The 23689-nt window shown below is 54.2% G+C and overlaps 1 protein-coding gene and 1 pseudogene across 10 annotated transcripts in view; one reads left to right on the forward strand and one right to left on the reverse strand.

Annotated features, from left to right (window-relative positions):
* MAD1L1 (mitotic arrest deficient 1 like 1) overlaps positions 1–23689 on the reverse strand; it is a 312404-nt gene that overhangs the window by 152884 nt on the left and 135831 nt on the right. The gene's annotated exons all lie outside the window — the stretch shown is intronic.
* On the forward strand, positions 12538–12629 carry LOC117999703 (annotated as a pseudogene).

Below are 23689 nucleotides of genomic sequence, written 5' to 3' on the forward strand. Positions count from 1 at the left end.
ATATAGTTGTACCAAACAGCACCATCAATCAACCGGATCTAATTGACGTTGATAAAACACTTCATCTTTCAACAGCAGGACACACATTCTTCTCCGGCTCCCATAGAACACTCCCCAACACGGACCACATTCTGGGCCATAAAACACACCTGAACACACTTAAAAGGACAGAAATCATACTGAGTAAGCTTTCAGAGCACTCCAGAATTAAAATGGAAGTCAGTAACAGAAATATAGCTGGAAAATCCCAAACTTAGAGATTAAACAACACTTCTAAAAAACACGTGGGTCACAGAACTCTTCAGAGAAACAACAGTATTTTTAATTGAATAAAATAACACAACATGCAGCAGGGCTTCGAGGAACACGCAGCACTGAATGCATACTGTAGGAAAGAAATCAAGTCAACCATCCAAGCCCCCATCTTAGAAAACTGAAGAAAGAAGAGCAATGTAAGCCTAAAGCAAGCAAAAGAAAAGTAGTAATAAAAATGAGAACAGAAATCAATGAAATTGGAAACAGGAAATCAATTGAGAAAAATCAACAAAACCAAAAGCTGGTTTTTTGAAAAGATCAATGACATTGATGAATGTCTAGCAGGCTGACCAAGATTAAACAACAGAGCGAAGACAGAAAACACTAATATCAGATGTGATAGAAGGGTCATCACTACTCATTGTGGGGACATGAAAAAGAATAGGAGTATTATGAACAGATCCATGCCCAGAAACTTGATAACTTATATGAAATGGACCAATTCCTTGAAAGGCACAAACTATCACAATTTGCAGGAAGAGAAAAAGAAAATCTGAGTCAGCTTATATCTACTGAAAGAAGTTGAATTAATAATAACCTTCTTAAAAACAAGGCACCAGACTCAGGTGCTTTCACTGGGGAATTCCACCAACTATTTAAGCAGGAAATTGTACCAATTCCCTAAAATCTTCTACAGAAAACAGAAGCAGCCATACATACATGTTTGCGTATGGTACTGTAACGGTACACACATGACATGTATTTGTCAAAACCCACAGACCCACACAAGAGCAGACCTTAAACCGTGGACCTTAGTCAGCAATAACGTGCTCATACTGGTGCACTCGTCGTGATGGACGTGCCCACGGACAAGGCGGGACGTGTTAGGTCGAACTGTGGGGTGCGGGAAATAATACGGGGGGCTCTAGACCATCTCCTCCGTTCTTCTGTAAACCAAAACTGTTCCAAAAGCAAGTTTATTAATTAAATTATAATTCTAGATACAGTAGATTATTTACATCCCTTCTCCAAACAAAAACAAAAACAAAAAACCCCGCAAAGAGCTGTAGAGGAGACAGTGGGCGAGAGACTGACCCCAGCACGGAGGTGGTCTGCCCCTGTCCTCACTCGGTGCGAGTCAAAAGATAGCACAAGTCCAGCCTCAACGGGAACATTGCAAGGCGGCCAACCGAGAATTCTACTCAGCAAAAATGTTCTTCAGAAGTCAAAGCGTAATGAATACATTTCCACACTGGGAAAAACTGAAATATTTCCTCAGCATCGGATCCACACCAAAGGGCATTCTGCAAGCAGAAGAAAAATGATCCCAGGTGGTTGCCTAGAGATGCAGGTGGTAATGAAGAGAAATAAAAAGGATGACAATTATATATATACACACACACACACATAAACGAACACAAAAACACAACAGTAACCAACTGGACAGCCACATGTGAAAAAATGAAACCAGACCACTTTCTTACAGCACTCACAAAAATACACTCAAAATGGATTAAGGACCTAAATGTGAGACCTGAAACTATTAAAATCCTAGAAGAGAACGGCGGCAGTGACTTCTTCGACATCGGCTGTAGCAACTTCTTACTAGATACATCTCCTGAGGCAAGGGAAACAAAAGCAAATATTAACTACTGGGACTACATCAAAATAGAAAGAAAGCTTCTGCACGGCCAAGGAAACAGTCAACACAACTAAAAGGTAACCTACTGAATGGGAGAAGATATTTGCAAATCACATCTCTGATAAAGGGTTAGTATCCAAAATATAAAGAACTGATAAAACTCAACACCCAAAAAAACAAATAATCCAGTTAAAAAAGGGGCAGAAGACATGAATAGACATTCTTCAAGGAAGACAACCAGATGGCCAATATACACACGGAAAGATGCTCATCATCACTTGGCACCAGGGAAATGGAAATCAAAATGATGAGGTACCACCTCACACCTGTCAGAATGGCTAAAATCAACAACACAAGCAACAACAGGTGTCATCAAGGATGCAGAGAAAGAGGAAGCCCCATGCACCATTGCTGGGAATGCAAACTGGTGCAGCCACTCTGGAAACAGGTGGGGATTTCTCTCTCTCAGAAAGTTAAAAATAGAATTATCCTATGATCTAGAAATTGCACTACTAGGTATTTACCAAAAAAATATGAAAACACAAATTAGAAAAGATACATGCACCCCTGTTTATCGCAGCATTATGTACAATAGCCAAACTATGAGAGCAGCCCAAGTGTCCACTGACTGATACATGGAAAAAGCAGCTGTGGGTGTGTGTGTGTGTGTGTGGGTGGGTGTGTGTTCCACACTGTGGAATATTACTCAGCCATGAAAAGAACGAAATCATGCCATTTGCAATGACATGGATGGAGCTAGAGAGTACAATGCTAAGCGAAATAAGTCAGAGAAAGACAAATACATGATTTCACTCGTATGTGGGATTTAAGAAATAAATGAGCAAAGGAAAAAAGAGACAAACAAAAAAGCAGACTCTCAACTATAGAGAACTACAGAGAACACACTGACGGTCAGCAGAGGGGAGGGGCTGGGGAGGGGGGAAACAGGTGGTGGGACTAAGGAGTGAACTTGTGATGAACCAGGGATGTTGTATGGAAGTGATGACTCACTCGATTGAACACCTGAGACTAATATAACACTGTAGGTGTACTACACTGGAATTAAATTTTTTTAAAAAAAATAATGGTATCTTTTCAGCTACAAAACTGTGTGTATAAAGTACTCAACAATAATAGTGGAGCAAAAGGTCAATAGATGCCGTGTTTTAAGGTCCCTTGAATCATCTAGAAGAAAGAGATGTATTTATTTTTATGAGACTCTGACAGTCTGTTATAATCACAATAACAGGCACTAAAAAATTGCATTAAAGCATACATAACTACAAGATAATGAGGGGGAAATGGTTTAGTCTACAAAAAGTATTAAAAACAAACAAAAAGGAACACAAGCAAAAGGCAAGTAGTGAGATGGTTAATCTAAAAGCAAATTTATCAGCGCACCTGGGTGGCTCAGTCGGTTGAGCCTTCGACTTTTGATTTTGGCTCAGGTTGTGATTTCAGGGTTGGGAGACCAAGGCCTGGGTTCCTCACCCAGTGGGGAGTCGGCCTGGGATTCTCTCTCCCCCTCGGCCCCTCCCCCAGCCCCCCCCACTCACTTGTCCACGTGCACTCTCTCTAAAATAAATACATAAATGTTTAAAAAAATAAAAGCAAATTTATCATTAATTGCAACTAAATTAAATATTTCAACTAAAAAAACAAAGATTTTCAGACTGAATAAAAATACAAAATCCATCTCTAATCTGTGTAGGAGTGACATCATAATAAAATAATGAAAAATTTTCAAAACAAAACTTGAGAAAGTAAGAGGCACAAAGGCAATATAACAAGGAAGCTGATACATCTGTATTAATATCACACAAAGGAGATTCAAGATCAGAAGAACCTATATAAAGCCTATTTCATGATAATAAAAGGCTAGATGGACCAGGAAGATAATTATTTTCAGTCCATATGGGCCTAATAAAGATATGCTGCCATAATTGACAAAATTAAAAGGAGAAGAAATAGGCAAACTTAGAGTGAAGCTGGGAAATTCCAACAGAGGTCTCTCAGGATTGGAGAAAATGGGAGAAACATCGCTGAGGACGTGGAAAATCCGAACAGTATGATTAACAACTGACATGCAGATATATATAAGACACCGCAACCAACAATGCAGACCACACATGATTTTGAAGTGTGCATGGGCCATTTACAAACACCGGCTCCCTAGGGATCATACAACACGTCCCAGAGTATGGTCTTTGAACACAATGAAACTAAGCTATAAATAAATAATTCGGTGATCGCAAAATGTTGGAAGTTAAATTTATTTCTAAAAAAACCTGGTAGTCAAAATAAAAATCACAATTAAAATTGATAAATATTTTGAAATGAATAAGAAAAATACAATGTATCAGAACTACAGTATGCAATCATCAAATAGCTCAAAAGTTAGAACAAATTAAAAAGTATAAAAATAGAATTAATGAAGCAGAATACTTATGGTACAGAATCAAGAATGCTAGAAATCGGTTCATTCAAGTGACTAGCAAGACCGATAAACTCTTCATGAGACAGTTCGAGAGAGAGCACACACATAACCAAACAACCAGATTGAAAAAGAAGACACAACCACAGATCATGAAGATGAATGATCATCCATAAAGAAAATCTGACTGACTTTGAAGTTACTAAAAGAAATCAAAGCCCCAATTTAAAATCTTTCCAACATGAAAACTCCACTGGCCCAGATGCCTTCACTGGTGAAATCTATCTAACCCTTAAGGAAGAAATGCCCTGATCTCATACAAGCTATTACAGAGAAGAGAAAAAAAGAATCCCTGACTCATTTTATAACGCCAGAAAAACCATGACATCAAAAGCTGATAAGGACATTAGGAGAAATGAAAATTGCCAGAATTTCTTATAAAGACAGAGGCAAAATCCCTATCCAACTTATCAGCAAATCAAACTAGACATTATTTAGGAAGGAAAACCATACACAAGTTTGCTTATTTCTGAAATGCAAGTTTGGTTTAACATTTGAAAATCAATTAATTTGATTTTCCACATTAACGGAGTAAAGAAAAATCCTATGATCATCTCAGTACATGCAGAAAAAGCATGTGATTAAAATTCAACATTTATTCACGGTGAAGACAATAAACAAAAGCCCTCTTAGCAAATGAGGACTGGAAGAGAACATGGTCTGCAATAGGGAAGTGTGAATATTTTCCTTCTGACGCACCAGCTACCAAAGCACTTCTGTTCAGAACAGTGCTGGAGATCCTGAGCAGCAGAAGAAGGCAAGAACAGCCATAAAGGTACAAAGAATTAAAAGCTATTATGAGTAGGTGACACATTGTGAACCCAGAAAATCCAATGGAATCCACAAATAACTTATTAAAATTAATTTAGAATGTTGCTGGATCAAAATCAATAATCAAAGTTTAATTATATTTCTATGTAGTAGCAAAAAATTGTTAGAAAAATAAACTTGAGAAAGGATGCTATTTATAATGCCACATAAAAACAAAAACACACAAAAAAACGAATCTATGAGATGTCTACCTAGAAAGCCCTATAAAACACTGACGGGAAAAAAAGATGACCTAAAAGCACAGAAGTGTATACCATGTTCATGGATCAGATGCACACTTACCAAGATGGTACTTAATCATTACACTCCCAACAGAGATCTCGGCGGGTTTACTGGTGAAACGGACAGGCCAGCTTCTCAACTCCACATGAAAATGTAAAGGGTCACCACCAGCCAAGGCGGTCAGGGAGGGAGGGCTGGCTCTATCAGGTATCAGGGCTGAGCAGAGTCCCCGTGACGAAGGCAGAGTGGTCTGGGCAAAAAGACAGAGAAATGGACCAGTGCAGAGGGGGACCCTGCCTTTACCACATAAGCAGCCTGGCGGGGTGGTGAGAGAGGAAGCGTGTCAATAAATGGCATCGAGCTGACTGGACATCGTTGTGGGGGGTGAGTGAGGGGGAGCTCGCCACGGCACAGTCAAGCTTCGTGCTCTGAGTCTTAAGGGAGGAAAGACCCCCAATAAAGAGGAAAATACTGACACATACATCAGTGACCATGGGGCAGGTGAGGGTTTCCTAAAGAGGACGTGGGAAATGATAAGCAACGAGGAATGGTCACAGGATAAATTAGATTGCATTACAGTTTAGATCTTATGGGCAGAAGGCATCTGCAGTGCAAACACCTGACTAAAGGCCAGTGTGCAGAAAACAGGAACAATTCTTACTGATCATAAAGACAACAGCAGAGGAGAAAACTAGGTCGTGGATGTGCCGGGCACCTCACCCGAGTGGCCTCCACACACCAGGAAGCACATGAAGAGGTGTCCGCCCCATCCACATTCTGGGAAATGCCAACTGGAGACACAAGGCCGCCCCGCCACCCACCCTGGAATGCACCTGCCTAAATGAACGACACCCTCAGGTGAGGGCAGGCTCCGGAGCAACAGCAGTGCTTGCTGGCTGTCAGCAGGCGTGCACACCGTCACATGCGCAGAAGTGGACCCCTCCCGTGGCCCACGTCACGTGCCCACGGTGCAGGGCGCTCCTGGGTGCTCAGACACCAGCAGATCTAGGTGCACCAAAACACAAGAGAACGTTCACACCAACGTTGTTCACATTCGCCCGGAAATAAAGAAACTCAAAATCATACAGGAACGCATGCATGAAAAAGCATAATGTGGTCCACTCATAGAACAGAAATGAACTGCCCACAGAAACCTGATTTTGAGCAAGAGAAAGCAAATACAAAAGATCATGCGTTGTAGGATTCCACTTATGTAAAAGTTAAAAACAGGGACGGCGGGTGCACGGTGTTAGAAAAGCATCGCCTTGCGGGGCGGGGCGGGAAAGGGGGGCTTCCAGGGTGCCGGTGACGGCGCCAGTCCCACCTGGGAGCCCAGCACGAATGGACCGGCTTTGCTCTAACTCACTGGCTTGTCCTCTTAGGACAGCACTTGACTATGTGTGCTGCAGGCCAGTGCAAAGCTGAAAAAAATACATGTTGAACAAAAAGATTCTGCAGTTTTAGAAGCATGGCTATGGCCGTACAGTCACGCTGACAAACCCCTCATCAGAAAGAAACATCGAGACCAAAGGCCAACTCCCTGTGGCCGCCGACCCGCGATGCTCAGCTCCAGAGCCCAGGAGGGGCCCACATGAGACAGGAGGGGTAGCCTCCAGGCCGGTGGGGAACCCACGGGCAGGGTCCACCGTGGGGCACCATCTAGCGGAGCTGGGTGGGGTGGCGCCGTGGGGCTGCCCCAGGGAGTTTGAACATCACACTGCACGGTCTGGAAAGGGGGCGTCTGGGGGCTTCTGAGCAAGGAGTGCCGAGGGTGAAGACTCGAGAGGGCTGGCCCAGAGCTTTGATGACAGTGGAGCGACGGGTAGGGACAGGTGAAGCATGAAGGAGTCAGACGTCCACGGATCGGGAGCCAGGCCCCCCAGGACCGGACGCCAGCGCGGGGGAGGCAGCAAGCCCTGCCAGGAGGCCCAGGCTGTGCTCCCGAGAAGTCAGCCTGGGGTCTCGCAGACAGCGCTTTTCCCCAAGTTCTCCCAGGGATACTGGGGGAGCCGAGGGAGCAGATGCGCCTCTCCCAGTGAGGCCCGCGCGATCCTGGTGGGCACGGGGCTCCGCAGCTGGCTCGGGCAGGCGCTGGGCGCAGGCAGGCGCTGGGCGCGGCCAGGCTTCCACAACAGGCAGCGGAAGGCTCATAGAAGTGGCAGAAATTTCGTCTGGGCTTGGTGAGATGCTTCCAAACGCACCAGTGTCACCGTGGTCCATTAGCTGGAGGAGCCGGCCCACGGTCCCAAGCACCACTGTCCCTGTCTCAACACAGAGGAGCACTCAGGCCCTGGGCCCTGCTCCTAGTGGCTCTCTGGGGGCCTCGGAGCCTCTCGTGTCCACAGCCACCACAGTACCCCCTGGGGCTGACCGGCAAACACCTGACGACACCCCATTCCCACCTCTGGGTCCTATGGCCTTCTCTCTGCTGCCTTCAGTCCTCACAGTCTCGAGCGGCTCAGAGCAGGCCTGACACAGGGGGGCGGGTCCACCAGCAGCATCGGGCGTCCCCACAACGGCAGCCGGAGGCCAGGAGCCGGCCCCCAGCACAGACAACAGCCCTCCACAGCTCGTCCTCAGCCAGCAGCACCTGTGGCCAGGTGGGGAAGGGAGGACCTGCTGCTCGTGTCCTCACCAGCCGGCCGTGCTCTTGCAATTTCAACCTCCCGATGAAAAGCTCTACAACACCTCTTGTGGGAAGGAGCAGGAATCAACTGAGATTTCCCAAAGCAATCTTACTGAGATTTCACACTCTCTATTACAAATTCCATTTCATTTATGGCGGGTGTAGGATGCGTCCGCGGCACCGGCCCCGAATCGGCAGGCTCTCCCCACCAGCGGTGATGCGAGCAGGGAGCCATGCGTCCACGCCGCAGGTGTGCGGGCCACACGGGGAGAGCGCGAGCTGCCGTGGCCTGGCTCTGGGTCAAGCACCATTTACCGGACAGGACAGAGAGGAGCGAGAGCTGGGTGACCAAGGCACAGCCTGATGACAGCCACAGCAGCCCCTCCCTCTCCGAGCCTGGCCCCCCAACTGCAAAGCAGAAGCTGAGTCAGATAGGCCAGGCTTTCTTCACTGGAAGGTACTGGCAGAGGCAGCGGAGCCCAGGTGGACTCACCGCGGGCGAGGTGCCCAGCAAGGCGATCTCCACGCCACGGCTCACTGGGCCCTCCCCTCACTGCGGGCTACCCACCGCCCGGCACAATGCCCAGAACCTAACAGGCATACAGTAAATATTCACTCAACCCAAGTGCGAATGGAGGAAACAGTCAATCGCTCCACCTTCAGAACCACCATGGGAGGCAGGGGCTCATCCTCTCAGATGAGGAAACTGGCTTACTGGGTTCCCTAACTTGCTCAGGGTCCTCAGATGCTATGACCCAGCTGAGATCGGAACCCAGGTCTGCAGGAAGCAGGAGCCTGAGGCTCGGCTGTCATGCTAAAGGCCGCGTGGACACCAGGATAGAGACGCATTTTATAAACCAAGGCTCCACAACAGCTCCTGGCCCAAGTCCCTGGGATCACAGAGCGCAAGAAGATCATGGGCAACAGTGACCCCAAGGTCTTCACCGCTCGCTAAAGCACCCAAACCCCAGGTCTTCAGGACACAGGACATGACCCAAATAGCTCTAATTGTAAAAGTCCTTCCTCAAATGAGAAGGTCAGGCACTGGACGGGCTTCATCCCTCCACCCGGGCCCTCCCCAGGGAGCCGACCGCAGAGCTCAGAGAGGGGCCCCTCTGCCAGACCCTCCCTCCCTCGGAACACTGCTCTGCTGACCGGACAGAAATCCAGATGACTAGGGCTCCGAGCACGATGACCAATCACTGGGAAGCATCCCCAAAAAGACCAAGGGAGGCCATGCTGCTCTGCGTCCTCAACTGAAAGTTCATGTCCAGGGGCGCCTGGGAGGCTCAGTCGGTTTAAGCTTCTGCCTTCGGCTCAGGTCATGATCCCAGGGTCCTGGGATGGAGCCCCACATCGGGCTCCCTGCTCAATAAAGAGCCTGCTTCCTCCTTTCCTCCCAGCTTGTGCTCTCTCTCACTATCTCTGTCTCTCTCAAGTAAATAAAATCTTAAAAGAAAGAAAGAGGGCAGGGGAGGGGAGAGGAGGGGAGGAGAGGGCAGGGGAGGGGAGGCGAGGGGAGGGGAGGCGAGGGGAGGGAGGAAGTTCGTGTCCAGTGGCAAGGGCAGCCATCTGGGGTTAGACCAGCTTTGCTGGAAGCCCTGCTCTCCCAGACCCCAGCCCAGGAGGGAGTTGGAGGTGAATGCCAAAAAAGCAAAAAGGATGCAGGAGGAGAAACCGTGGGGGAGGTGGGGGTGGGCAGGCTCCCAGGTAGGAGCCCGCGGTGCCACCCCAGGAGCGGGGGCAGCACGGAGGGTGGGGTGCGTAAGGCGCCTCTCCAGAAGGACAGCGACCAGGCTCAGAGGACTTTCCAAGCCCCACCTTCTACCTTGTCACACCACTTGTGTGTGTGGGTGTGCCCCCACACCTGGGCCCGCAGGCGTCCCCTGTCCACTGCTCCCTCAGCTCAGCCGCATGGCCTCACGCGCCTCAGGGTCTCGGCACCCGCTTGCTGACGCCTCCGCAGGGCCCAGGACACCAGACAGCTCACACCCAGATCCACCACCTTCACTCGTTCCATAAACATCACCCGCTACCGACCACTGGGCCCACGGGACAGAGCCACGGACAAAAAGGCCTGCTTTCAGCTCTTCACACCACCCCATCTACGCAGACCCTGGACCCCAGACTCCATGTGGCACCAGGGCAGGCGTGAGTGACTCTGCCAGATCCTCACTTCTGTCAACTGTGAAAGACAAGAAATCTCCCTTCATCGGCTTACGTTTAGGACCAAGGAAGCTCATTTATGTAGAACCCATAGCATCAATTTTTAAATTTCAGCTCTTATTGATTATTACTCTTGACCCACTTTCTTGGAATGTCTTCCCCCATTAAACAGCAGAATACAAACCTGGTTATTCCCACTGACCCACTGGACTGGGGCCCACTCGGGGGGAAGGCAGAGGGGAGGGGGTGTCCCAGAACGGAGGACCCACTCCAGTGGGTGTCTCAGGACAGGGGCCCGCTCAGGTGGCGGAGGGTGGTCCGAGGATGGGGACCCGATGTGGGGCGGGGGGATATCCCAGGACAGGGGCCCTGCTGGGGGTGAGGGGACCTTCAACACACTCTGTGGCCCACCGTCTGTCCATCATGACAACTTCCTATTTAGATCAGGCCTCTCCCTGCTTCCCTGACTGCACAGGGAGCTCCACGGGTAGGTGAGACATTCTTTGTCTTTCAAGCTGAATTTTCAACACCCAAGACAATACTCAGCAAAGAAAAAATGTTAAAAATGTAACTGCTGAACGGTAGAAGGGCTCAATCGGTGCCTGGTCCCCCGTTCGTGACTCCTGGGGTCAAGAGAGCAGGGGCCACCTGCCTCGATGCCCCTGCAGCAGCTCTGAGTGAGGTTCACAGGCTAGGAGGGCTGGGAAGCCACTCCCTCCGCCCTCGAGTCTCCAGGCCCCTCCCAGCCTCTGGGGGAAGGAGGGAGCTGCAGCCATGCCCCCTCGGCCCATGCCCGCCCCCTGCCCGTGTCCTCTGCCCATGTCCCCTCTGCCCACGCTGCAGTCACGGGCTCCCTTCCAGGGCCCCGCAGGCCCCCACTGGGACCTGGGATGGAAGGAGCGGTCAGGCCCTGCAGGGTGCTCTGGCCCCTGACTTTCTGAATCACACGTGATGACTTCTGGCCATGGGCCTGGAGCAGAGCCAAATGAGAGGCTCCATCCCCACACTGAGTACCCCCTGTTCCAGGTGCTCCCAAAGCCGAGCGGGCTCCCAGCCTCAGGCCTTCCCTCCCACTGGCCCGGCAGGCACAACGCGGTGCTGCTTCCCGAGGGGATGGCTGTGCCGAGGCCCCGTGAGCGACTGCCCCTCCAGGCCCGCCGGACAGCGAACGGGGCGGCGGGGCTGGAGGGCTCAGGCACAAGGCTGCTGCCACCCCAACTCGGCTGAGGCTTGACGAACAGAGGAGCCCTGCCTGGAGGAGGAAAACGGACTCCCGCTTCCCTCAGCGAGGAAAGCAGCGGCGCTCTGCGGGACTGGGGACACAAGCCCCAGGCACTCACCGAGCCAGAGGTGGGCGGGAGAAGCGAAGCCGAGGTGGCTGCTCACGCCGGCGGCAGCCTCCCGGCACCTCCGCCGCAGGGCAGAGAAGCCCCTGGCTGGTGGTCGCCCTGCACACCAGGCCGCAGCAGCCCCTGCCGGCGCCCCCTGCTCCCCCCTCGCTGAAGACAGGCAGCGGGACAAGCAGGAGGGTGGCCCGCACGGCGGAGTCACAGCCCAGCAGGGGCGCAGCTCGCCTCCCGGGTGCTTGAGGGGTGACCACGGCGGGGTCCGAGGAAGGCCCCCCCTCGCCTACGCGCTGCACCACCGGGCTTGGGCTCCTCCAACGCCGTGGACGTTTCGAGGCCGGCTGAGTCTGCGGAGCACGAGGAAGCAGCCGTAGGACGACTACTGCACAAATCTGACTTCCAAGACCCTTAATTTGCTGGACCTTCCCTGCTTCTCAGCTGCCCTCCCTCTGCAGAGGGACTGGACTCGAGCTGCAAACCCGGCTCTCCCACTTCCTGGCCATGCTTCTGGCAAGCTACTGAATCCCCGGAAACCTCCTCCCTCCTCTGGAAAACAGTGCCGTCTAAGACGGCAGTGGACTGAACGCAGAGTCTTGGGCACGTGCCACGTAAATCCAGCAAGACCCATTTCTCACCCAAAGCAGTATGAAATGAGCTCCGGATGATACTGCCAACGGGGCTCGCCTGCCGGGGGGACGTGCACTGAGCCAGCAAGCCCGACCGAGTGTCCTAACGGTGCTTCTACCCTGTCACCAGGAATCCCGGGTTCTGATACACATCTTAAGAAATGAGTCAGGGATATGGCCAAGAGCTGCATGCAAGGATGCCGCTCCCGCCAGCAAAACTAATGAAAAATTAAAAACAATCTAAATTTCCAATAAAGAGTTTAATTCTGATATATCCGTATAAAGGAACATTATACAGCCACTGAGGGTTTTGTTTTCCAAAAACTGTTAAAACTATACTTTCAGGGATCATTTCTATAGTTTGTTATTTTCAAAAACTGTTTAATGACCCAAGCATTTGTCACAATAAATGTTAAGTGACAAACACAGGACACAAACGGGTCTTGTCTGTTCTGTTCTTGCCAATTTTCCTAATACCTGGAATAGCTACAAGACCACAGCTGATCCCACAGCACCTGGCCCTTTGTCATTAGCCAGTCATGGATGGACGGGATGGACGGGTGGATGGATGGACAGATGGGACGGATGGATGAGTGGATAGATGGATGGATGCATGGATAGATGGATAGACAGATGGATAGAAGGGTGGGTGGGTGGACGCATGGATGGACTGACAGACAGATGGACAGACGGGTAGGTGGGTGGGTGATGGATGGATAAATGGATGCACGGATGGAAGGATGGATGGAAGGATAAAAGGAGAAGGAGGGAGGAAGGAAGATATGAAGAAAACATACAAACAGGATTTCAATGAACTGTCTTCTTTATACTTTTTAGCAGTTTCCAAATGCTCCACAATGTACAGTATTACAATCGAGAAAAACAAGAGGTGCTCTAGGTTTAAAGGGGTTAGGGGTTCCCGGCACCTCCAGACACATGAGCCTGGAGCCCAGTGAGCTAAGGGGACGCTTCCCCGATTCACCCTCAACATTGACTGTGGCCACACCACAAGGAGTCAGAGCCCTGGGAGGGGAAAGACCACAACCCACGGCAGCCTCCGAGGGTGGACATGCGCTGGGACAGAGTAGGAGAGGAGGAGTCACGGTAGCTTGGCGGAGCTGGTGGGAGAACGCCAGCAGGGCCAACCGACCCCAGACCAACAGCTGTGCCGCCATGTGCAACCGCCATGTGCAACCGTCCACCACTGGAGGACGCCGGCGATCTCTCCACTCTGGACTATCCCCCATAAAGCTGCAAGGAGCAGTCCTGCACATACGTTCTGTTTCTGCAGGATAAATGCCCAGGGTGCAACTGCTGGGCCATCTGGTCACTGCAGTTCGGCTTTTAACAAATGGAGACGTTATAACCCAGAGGGCTGGGCCAGTTTACATTCCCACCAGGATGGTTAGGATCCTGTTTCTCCGCATCCTTGCTAGCACTTGGTGTTGTCACCATTTTTTATTTTAACCATTCTGAGGTGTGCAGTGATCCCTCACTGTGGTTTTACTTGCATTACCCTGCTGGCTAATGATGCCGAGCATCTCTTCCTGTGCTCATCTGCCATCTGCATGTGCCGGTTTTCTTGTTAGATTTTCTCTGCTATTGAGTGTTCGGGTTCTTTATAGAGTCCAGCTAACAGTCTTTGTCGGACACACGGCTTGCAAACACGCTCTCCGTCTGTACCCATCTCTGCAGCTCAGACCAGGGTCTCTCACAGGGCAGAGTGTTCAGTTGTTACAACGTCCAATTTATCACTTCTCCTTTTATGGATCGTGTTTTTGATGGCCCAGTTGAAGAACTCTTTGCCTAGACCCTGAAGATTCTCTTTCTCTTTTTTTTTAATAAAACTTTTGTACTTTTACGTTCTACATTTATTTTTGTGGTTACTTTTTGTATAAGGTGTGCGGTTTGCTTTTTTGCTTATGGGTGCCTGAGCGCTCCAGCGTGACCTGCTGAAAAGGCCATCTTTCTTTCACCAAACTGCTTCTGCATCTTCCTCAAATAACAGCTGATCCAAAACCAGCCAAAGGAAATTATTAATAAAGAGAGCAGAAATCAACAAAAAAGAGTGCAGAAAACAATAGAGAAATCAGCTGAGCCAAAAAATGACGCTCTAAAAAGATCAATAAAATCGATAAACCTTTAGCTAGGCCAACCCAGGAAAAAAATAGAAAAGATTGGATAACTGAAATTGGAAATGACAGAGACAGTATCACTGACCTTACAGAAATAAAAAGAATTATAAAAGAATACTATCAACGACGAGACGCCAAAACTCAAACAACCTAGTGCAATGGACAAATTCCCACAGACACAAACTACCAAAACTGACTCAAGAAGAAATGAAAAACCCGAACAGACGTGTCACACGTAAGGAGAAGAACGAGCCACCAGAAGCTCCCCGTCATCCCCGGGAGGACCGTGAGCCCTGCTTCTCCTCTCCTGGGCGTGCAGGGGCGTCTGTGTGTGAGCTTCTGTTCAGACCCCAGGGCCCCGCAGGCTCTGCCGTGTTCCCCCCAGACGCTCGCACTGGGTGCTTCCCACCGCTCTGTCTCCAGGTTCAGGGACGCCTCCCACTGTCCCCCGAGTCCCACTGCTGGGCTCAGCCACTATGCGCCTGTTTGGGTTCCTGTACCGCCAAGTCCGGTCCAACGCGCCCGGCCTCACGGGCTCCAACTGTGGGACGAGAGGAAAGAGCAGAGCCCAGGAGGCTCAGCACATGGTGTGCCCTGGTCCCGAGGTCCCAGCCACCACCTCTCTGTGTCTTTTATGTTTGTTTTACACATACTGTCCAGGGTCGTTACCTGTCCTCAGCAGAAGGAGAAGAACACGCGCCCTCTCTACCCTCCTAGACACAGCAATGTCGGCTGCTCTTTGAAGGCGTTCAGCAGGCCTAGGGGCCGGGCACCGCGGCTGATGCTGCCCTCAGAAGCTCACTTTAGGAGCCAGCAGGTGTCTAGCACTGCTCTGGCCTCAGAGGCGATATTCCCAATGTGTGAATTAAACCTGACGAGGAAGGGCTGTGAGGACATCTAAGTCAGCGACAGACCACTCACTAAACCCCCTCCGCCTGAGGAAGGCAGGACTCCATCAGAATGGTATTACTTCCCTGCTGCGAAGATGCCACTGACCACCAAGGCCGCCAAGGAGGGGGGAAGCCAGAGGGGAGACTCACTCTGGTGCCCGTCCACCCAGCTCTGTTCTAGCGAGGCACACGCACAAAGGTCAGGGAGAACCACGCCCCTGTAAAAGGTGCTATTACGGAGAAAGACAAAGACACACAGGCCCCATCCACAGGCACAAACCCAGGGCCTCTGGACCACTGCGGCCCAAGCACACCCCACGACGGCAGCCACATTCCCTCATCCAGCCCCGCACACATTTAGTCCCGCGCAGTTCCTTCTTCTGGAGAGCGGTACTAAGAGCCAGAGGACACGGCCACCAGCTGACCCTCTGGGCAGAAAGCCCCTTGCCAAGGAAGCCAGGCTGCCGGCAAGAACAGCGCTGCACTTGAAAAGTTTGGTCCCCACTTTCTGCATCCTCTTTCTTTATAAAATTGCTTATGCGAAGAGATTACCATGCATAATGTATTCAATTATGCGGCGTAAGATGTGGCCTTAATGGAGAGAATTCAAGTCAGCCTTGTAGACACTTCAGGAAATACTTAAAAAAAAAAAAAGACTGTATGCCACTGACTTTCAAATGTATTTGAATCCGCACACCTCTCACTACCCATAGGGACACAATATAAATATATAAACGAGTGCTCATCTCATTTCCCACTGTTTTCCTGCATGATGAGGTGCCTGGAGCTGACACCTCCCTCATTCTGGGCGGCAGGGCCTGCATTAGCATGTAAATAGCTGGCAGATACAAGGAAATGAAAGCAAGGAAGAGCTCTTTAATTAACTTGAATCCTCTGAACCGCCTCAAAGCAATCTGCTCTGACAGGAGGAGGCCCTCCCTGGCCTGGAGGGGTCCTGCCGGGCCAGCACTGGGGGTGTCTGGAAGGACCGGCCTGCAGAAGGGACACTTGGGTATGTGGCCACAAAAGGCCGAGCCGCTGTCCCCTGGAATCTGAGCTGCTCCACTGAGCCACGCCAGCCCAGTGGCAGGGTTCTGGGCCCTGAGCCCTCTCCCACCACTGTGCGCGGGGAGGTCCCGAGCTGAGGAGTGAGCACTGTCCCAGGCCGCGGGCCAGGCCACCTGCCGCGCCCATACCCAGCCCGCCCACACAGAGACAGTGCTATGTCCACGGCTGTGGGAGCTGAGAGCCAACAGGCCCCGGAGGACCCGCCACTGGACAGCCCCACACTCGTCCTTCTGCAGGCAACAGGGAGGTGGCAGTGGCTTTGGGGCTATGAAGTGACCGGGTCCGGCCGGGCTGGCAGCATGTGGCTCTGCGATTACGCGGGACCCCGGGTCACCGCTGACCACGGTCTGGCAGCGGGCGGCGGGAGTACAGGGACGTGCGGAAGTACACAGGACGACCAGGGGCCCAAAGCGGACAGATGCCACGTGCTGAGCCGAAAGCGCACCTGGGGGCAGGCCCGAGAGGACTTGAGCCGGAGCGAAGGCTCAGGGCCAGCAATGTGCAGAGGCCCGCACGGGTCTGAGGAGGCAGCTGCCGAGCCCGGACGCGGAGGCGCCATGACCATCGGGTTCTCCGGGGCGGCAGAGAGCCGTGGGCCCAGTGAGACCATGGCTAGGGCATGGGCAGCAGGACCGCTGAGCTGGACTTAAATGTACACACTCTGGGGGGTCACGCCACCACGCCAGGGCTGCAGGTCTGGCCACGGGGCACCAGGGAGAAGCCATATGCCCGGAAACGGTTCCTTAAAAGCGCAAGCACCGGGCCCCAAAGAGACTGGTGTGCGATCTAGATTTTACCCGCAAGGATTTACAAATACAGTCTAGTGGCAGAGGCAGCCAGGCGAGCAGCCTGGAGACTGGGGCTGCTGTGGGCCATTTGTCCCTGTGACCCAGCCACCGCCGTCCTTGGTGCCCCGCGGCCTGCGTGGTGCCCACTTCCGCTCAACCTCGCTGGGTTCTGCCAGGAAGAGAAGGTGGTGTGTGCACAGAAGCCACCTGCTTGCGTGACAAGCACAGCAGGGAAGGAGGCCGACAAGCATCTCCTCCCGTGTCAAAGGCACGCGGGTCACCTCCACGTCCCCGACACAGAGGAGGGAAGTTAAGGGAAGGAACGGCACCATGTTGGGTCTGTGCCCCGCACCCCTACATCCCACAGAGGAAGCAGCAACTCAGGTGGGAGGTCCTGCGGCCCAAGCTGCACAGACCTGAGTCCGGGCCTCTGAGCCTGCCCCGTAGCACCGTGGCCTCCAGGGCGGAGCCACCAGGAGCCAGTGGTGACGGGGAAGGTCGCCAACCCCCTGACCTAAGCCCTGCAGTCTGCACTGCTCTCCATGCCTGGAACCCGGACCCGGGACGCGTCTGCAGGGGCGGCAAGGGATGAGCACAGCAGGAGGCATGGGCGGGGCCCAGCGCTCCACCCGGGGGCCGGAGACAGCTCTCCCGGCTCCTCTTCCCACTTACTTCACGCGAAAGTCCCTTCGAAAGACAGATCCACAGCCCCTCCAGCCACCAAGCCCTCTCCTTATAGATGCTTCTCATTACCGCCCAGCACTTCGCATTTACGCGGTGCCGTTCCTCCCGGGGGCTTACAGGTGGCTAGACGAGGCTGGCTTATACAGGAATAAATCACGCTTCTGTAACCAGCAATGTTTCTTTAACCGGAGGTTAATAAAAATCACTGGCAAAGGCTAACCAATGGATCTAACTTATTTAGAGACTTTCATAAAGCTGGGGATAAAGCCCTTTGTAAAAGCTTAATGGAGAGCCCCAAGCAAGCCCCGGAAAAGAGGACATCCCTGACTGGGAATTGCAGGTCCCAGAGCAAGGGAAAAGGCTACCCGAATCCCTCAAAGGAAGGGGAGGGGAGAGCAAAGTGGGAGCAGATGTGTCGCCCCAAGGGCGCTGTCGTGGCCACACAGAGGCCCACACACGGCCTTCAGGCCAGTGTGTGTGGCCGAGCACTCAGCTCTGGGTGCACATGATGCACACAGTAGGAATAGAGTCCACACTACTCTCCTGGTGGCCCAAAGGAGGCCAGAACAGCCCCTAGAAGAGTGCTGCCTGTAGCATGCAGCCCACCCAGACCACGTGCACGAGCCCCCACCCCCCCCACCCCCACCCCCCGACCACATGGGGTGGGTGGGTCCTGCATCACAGGAAGGAGCTGCAGGGACAGCTGGCGGTGGGCTGGCGCCCCTTCCCAGCGACATACAGCCCCCAGCCAGAAAATCCGCGTCTCTGAACACCCCCAGGGCCCTTGGAGGTGGGCGGTCCACTGGCAGGCAGGGTTGTGCTGAAATCCCCCCTTGCCTGCCCGCCGACGCCTTCAGAGTGGGGCCACCCCTCTCGAGGACAGCACTCTGCGATGACGCAGCTTCTCGCGAGTGTTCACCAGCTGACCGGAACCACAAGGCTACCTGGGCCAGAGAGCTGGTCTCCCACTGCGCCGCTAGCAGAGGGCTGGCCAGCCTCGGCCACCCCAGACTGGACTCTGCAAGCGCAGGACCAGCAGGAGATCCTGTCCTCTCCTCCTCGGGGCACCGGTCACACCGGCTACTCTTTGAGGGCACCACCCCGCTCCCTGGCCGGAGGCTTGAGGGGGACAGGAAAAAAGCCCTTAAACACAGTAAAACTAGGGGCACCTGGGTGGCTCAGTTGTTAGGCGTCTGCCTTCGGGTCCGGTCATGGTCCCAGGGTCCTGGGATCGAGCCCCGCGTCGGGCTCCCTGCTCTGCGGGGAGTCTGCTTCTCCTTCTCCCACTCCCCCTGCTTGTGTTCCTGCTCTCGCTGCCTCTCTCTCTGTCAAATAAATAAATAAAATCTTTAAAAAAAAAACACACACAGTAAAACTTACTTGAGACTTCTACACAAAATAAACACGTTAGAAGGCACAAATTCAGGAACTGTTCAAATTCTCTCACATTCTGCCAGAAACCAGGCCCTGTACCTGGAAGGCGCATCTGTACAAACTTTGCGAACACCTTCCAGGGCTGACGTCCCCTCATGAGGACTGCGGCACGGCAGACAGGACACACAGCCCTGCTCACACCCCGGCCTCACACTAGCCTCTGGCTTCCCCTCAGGTCTACTCACTGCACCCGGTCAGGCAAGGGGGAAGCAACTGACCCTCGGCCTGGGAGCCAGCCCTGAACCCCAGGCCAGAGAGAGAGAGAGAGCCTTGTGGAGCCCACGGTTGCTCCCTCACGGAGTCCATACTAGACCGCCTCCACCTGAGCTCCCGGGGACGAAGCCATGTACTGGGCACACCACATGGTCACACGTGCGAACGTGACCCTCACACGCACCCATCCTGCATCCTGCACGTGCACAGGAGATGCACAGATTGATTAAAGAGGGGACCGCCAGCGAGAGGGTCCGGGATCCACGGCAGACCCAAGGGCACCGTCAGCTTCTCCTTACCGAGACCACCCTCCTGGGCAGACAGCCTGCAGCCAGCACGCTCCCCCCCAGCCCCAGGCACTGCCGGCAAATGTGACGCCACGTTCCCCCTGTGCTCCAGACACGGTGCAAGCTGGGAATGACCTACGGCAGAAGCAAGCAAACGGGCTCCTGGGAAGGGCCTGGGAGACGCCTCTGTCCTGGCCCGCAGCCACTGCATGAGGCCAGAGTGGACACCCGGTCACCTCGGAGCGATGCAGCCAGCCCAGAGATGTGGCACATCGTGGGCCTGACTCCGGGGCGGTGCTGGGAGCGCTGTGGTCTGCAAGAACTCCCTCCCTCCTCCTCGGAGGTTTATTAGGGGCAGTTTGGATCTTTATGGGTGAAGTTAACCAAAAGATTATTGACTCTGAACCACCCTCCCCGCATTTGACTGTTTTCCATTTGATGATGGATGATGTTTAATACCTTCCAGTCTGAGTGCACTCTGGGTCTGTAAACATAGATCCCACTTTATTGCTACTTAATATATCACGACAGCAGGGCTGGTCCTCGTCTTCTCGCGGGCCTCCTGGGAAAAGTAGCCAACTCCATCCAACAGCCGCCTTCCAGACTGAAAACACACATGTTCACTCACACGCGTACGTGCGCACGCAGGCAGGCTCTCCGTGGACGCTCACACACACGGGTCACGCAGTCACAGACACACACGTGCCCGGGCACTGACGCGAGGAGGCAGCGACAGGGACACACGGGCAGGAGCTCGGGTCAGAGTCGGACACACCCGAGCTGGGCACGGGCAGGGCGGTCTCCTACGTCTGCCCCGGGCGCACTCAGCCTCCCCCAGCCCCAGACTCCTCACCCGTAAGATGGGATTCTGCCAACCCGAGCTCAGAGCGTTTTCAAAACAGCTCCGTTCACAGAAGTACGTTAGTGTGACGGGCGTCAGCAGTCACCACTGTTGGTTCGGGTCCCACCCCAGGTGCCCGACGTTCGCTTACTACCACACAGATACCCGCGCACCCCCGCAAACCTGGAGCACACAGCACGAGGCCCCGCACGGGGGGCACAGGGGGCACGGACGAGCGGCCCCACCGACCGCCCACCGAAGGAGCAGCCCTGTTCCCACACAAAGCGCGAGCGGCCGGCCTGGGGACGCCGACGGACGGCAACATCGCCCCGGCAGAGGAACGCGCACGCCGCCGCCGACCCGGGCTCGGGCCCCAGGCGGGAGCTGTGCGAGCTTCCACACTTGCGGGTACTGCCGCGCCGCCCTTCGCCGGATTCCCTTGTCCTTCACGTGTCACCTGGCAGTCTCGCGTGATTCTCTGCGGCAGGGCGATTCTGAGGGACACACGTGTCCCAGCGGAGCAGAACTGACGGAGAGCATACAGGAGTCTCAGGATCACAAATCCTTCCCCGGCACACGGATGGGTCCTGCCCGGCGCTGGGGAACGGCACACGCACGTCCCGCCCAGGAGAGGGCTGAGGGCTCAGAGGCCGGGCGTCCTGAGGCAGAGGCCCCAGGCACAAAGCGACAGAGTTCAGTTCCAGCTGGGGTTCTCCGAGCCTCAGTCCCAGGCTCTTCCCCCAGAATGGAGACATCGGGAGCCGAGCGGCCGGCCCCCAGCCCAGGTGCTGAGCCTCTCCCTGACACAGCCAGGGCTGCGACCTTTGGGCGCCCACCCACCCGGGGCGGCCAGGGGCCAGAGTCGCGCACAGATCCAGAGGGGCCTCCAGCTGCTGGAGAGGGGAGGAGGAGAAAGGAGCAGCCCCGCCGGCCAGGAAGGAGGAGTCCCGGGGCAGCGTGCAGGAGACGGGCACCACAGGCTCTCCTTCAGGACAAGTCACTGCTGCAAGTCGCGCCTGCCTCACTGAACACCCCAAACGCTGCTGCAGCCTTTGACTCTGCTACAGCCTGCGGTCAGCTCAGCAAGCCGGGAACGGCCTGTGCTGGGAGACAGTCCCCAGGAATGCTGAGTGCCTGGCCTCCCTGGGGCCCCTGGAGGCCGCTCGCACTGGGAAAGGGAACAGCGGAGCTGAGGGTGGGGAGGGCCCGGCCCCCTCCCCCACGCCGAGGGCAGAGGCACCGTCCAGGGCCCCCTCTCCGGGCAGGGACATGGAGGACAAGTCAGGGAGCAAAGGCCAGCAACAGGAAGCTGCCTGGGAGCACCCAGAATGCAGACGCGGCCCCAGCAGGCCTACCGCCAAGCAGCCCCCGGCCAAGGGCAGCCAGCAGAGGTCAAGGGCATCTGGGCGCCCCTGAGCCCCCAGCAGGAACGGCCTGGGGGCAGGTCCAGCGGCAGGACATGCAGCTGGACCGGAAAGATGCCCGGCGGGGAACCACGCTCTGCGCCCGGCCATCGTCGCCTGCAGCTCCCTCTCCACTCAGGGCCAGGCTACTCCAAGGCTGGGATCTCTTCAAAACCGAGTTAAAAGGACAGCAGACCTTCCCAGGACGTGAGGGGACTGTAAAGTGTGGAAGAAGACGCGGAGTCCTCCCGGGTCTGCCGGTGGCGCTCCCGGCCCCTCTGGCCACCAGGGCTAGGTGGGCAGGCCCGGCCCCTCCCCCTGCTCCCCGCTCGGCCTCCACCTCCCCCTCCAGCCAGGCCCGCCCTGGGGGACTGCAGCCTGTTTCCCAGTGAGGACACTCAGGCTTCTCCGCCAGGAGCCCCCACTGGGCTGCAAGTGCCTCGGGCCCTGGCGGCCTGGATGCTGGTGAGGAGAGAGAGGCACTCACCCCAGGACCCCAGGAAGCAAGACAGAGAACACGTTAACGCTGTTCAGAAATTCAATATTCAAGCAAAAATGCCCCAAACAAAATATTAAATGTGCCAATGAAGACAGCACTGGCCCCTAGTCCCCATGCCGTGGGACTGCTCAGAGCCCGAGCAAGCGGGCGGGCATGGTGACGCGGCCAGGAGAGCGCGCAGGGCTCACAAACAAGCGTGACCGGAGAAACCCTCCGTTAGGACGGTGTCGAAGGACCCGGGGGCTGAGGTTTCACCTGCTGGCACAGAGGCGTCTAAGGAATCAAGCCACGGGCGGTGAACACACCGTCCCTGCCCCGCCAGCCCTGAGTGCCGTCCATGCCGGCAAGCGCCCGAGCCGGAGGCCAGCAGGCTGTGACCCCGGAAGGGCCAACCTCAGAGGAGAAAGGGTCACAGTGAGGATATGTGGAGATGGACAGCATGCGGGGACATCGGAGAGGACGCCGTCTGCTTCCCCTTTGAGAACAGCATAAGCGATGTGAGCAAGAGCAACCAGGCGGCCACCAGGCCTGTCTGACAGCCGAGGCCCATCTCCTCCACAGTCGGGAACCCCTCAGGTGGGGCCGTGGTCACCTCCGTGCAGGGAGCCCGTGACCCAGGGCATGCAGAGGACAATCCAGGGGTGGGGAAAATGGGAGATCCTACTCACACCAAGTTTTATAAATACCTCCCAAGTAAACGTACTCAGATTCAATTACTTAGAATTTCATCACTGACCACAGGTCACATGCATGCTTTTCAAGTGAACATTCCATGTGTTGGCAAACCTTTTTCAAAGGGCACACAGTCCGTAAGTCCGGAAAACAGTGAAGAGCCCCAGGTGGCCCGGGGGCCTCAGGCTCAAGCTGGTGGGGGAGACCGGGGACAGGACAGGGCGTGGCCTGCAGGTGTACTGCGGAGGATGGGGTGGGGGCAGCGAGGGCCAGGCTAAACCAAGGCACCCCCATGGGCCAGTCCCAGGACCTGGGGGTAGAGGATGCATGTCCAAGCCCCACACTCCTGGGGCACAGCCCCCACCCCGCCCTGGGAATCCGCTCCCGTTACTGCTCATCTTCTTGTCCTCTGCCACTGGGAGCTGCCCTTCTTTTAACTTTCACTGTTAGCGGGAAAGACACCATTTTCCAAGTTGCTAAGTTTAAGTCCTAACAGTCAATACAGACATGTCTGTATCCACGGTCTCGCTGCAAGTGCTTCTGACGGCCCCAAACACCCACCCGGTG

The sequence above is a fragment of the Mirounga leonina genome, unplaced genomic scaffold, assembly GCF_011800145.1.
Source record: "Mirounga leonina isolate KUSES-001 unplaced genomic scaffold, KU_Mleo_1.0 Mir_454, whole genome shotgun sequence".
Lineage (NCBI taxonomy): Eukaryota > Metazoa > Chordata > Mammalia > Carnivora > Phocidae > Mirounga > Mirounga leonina.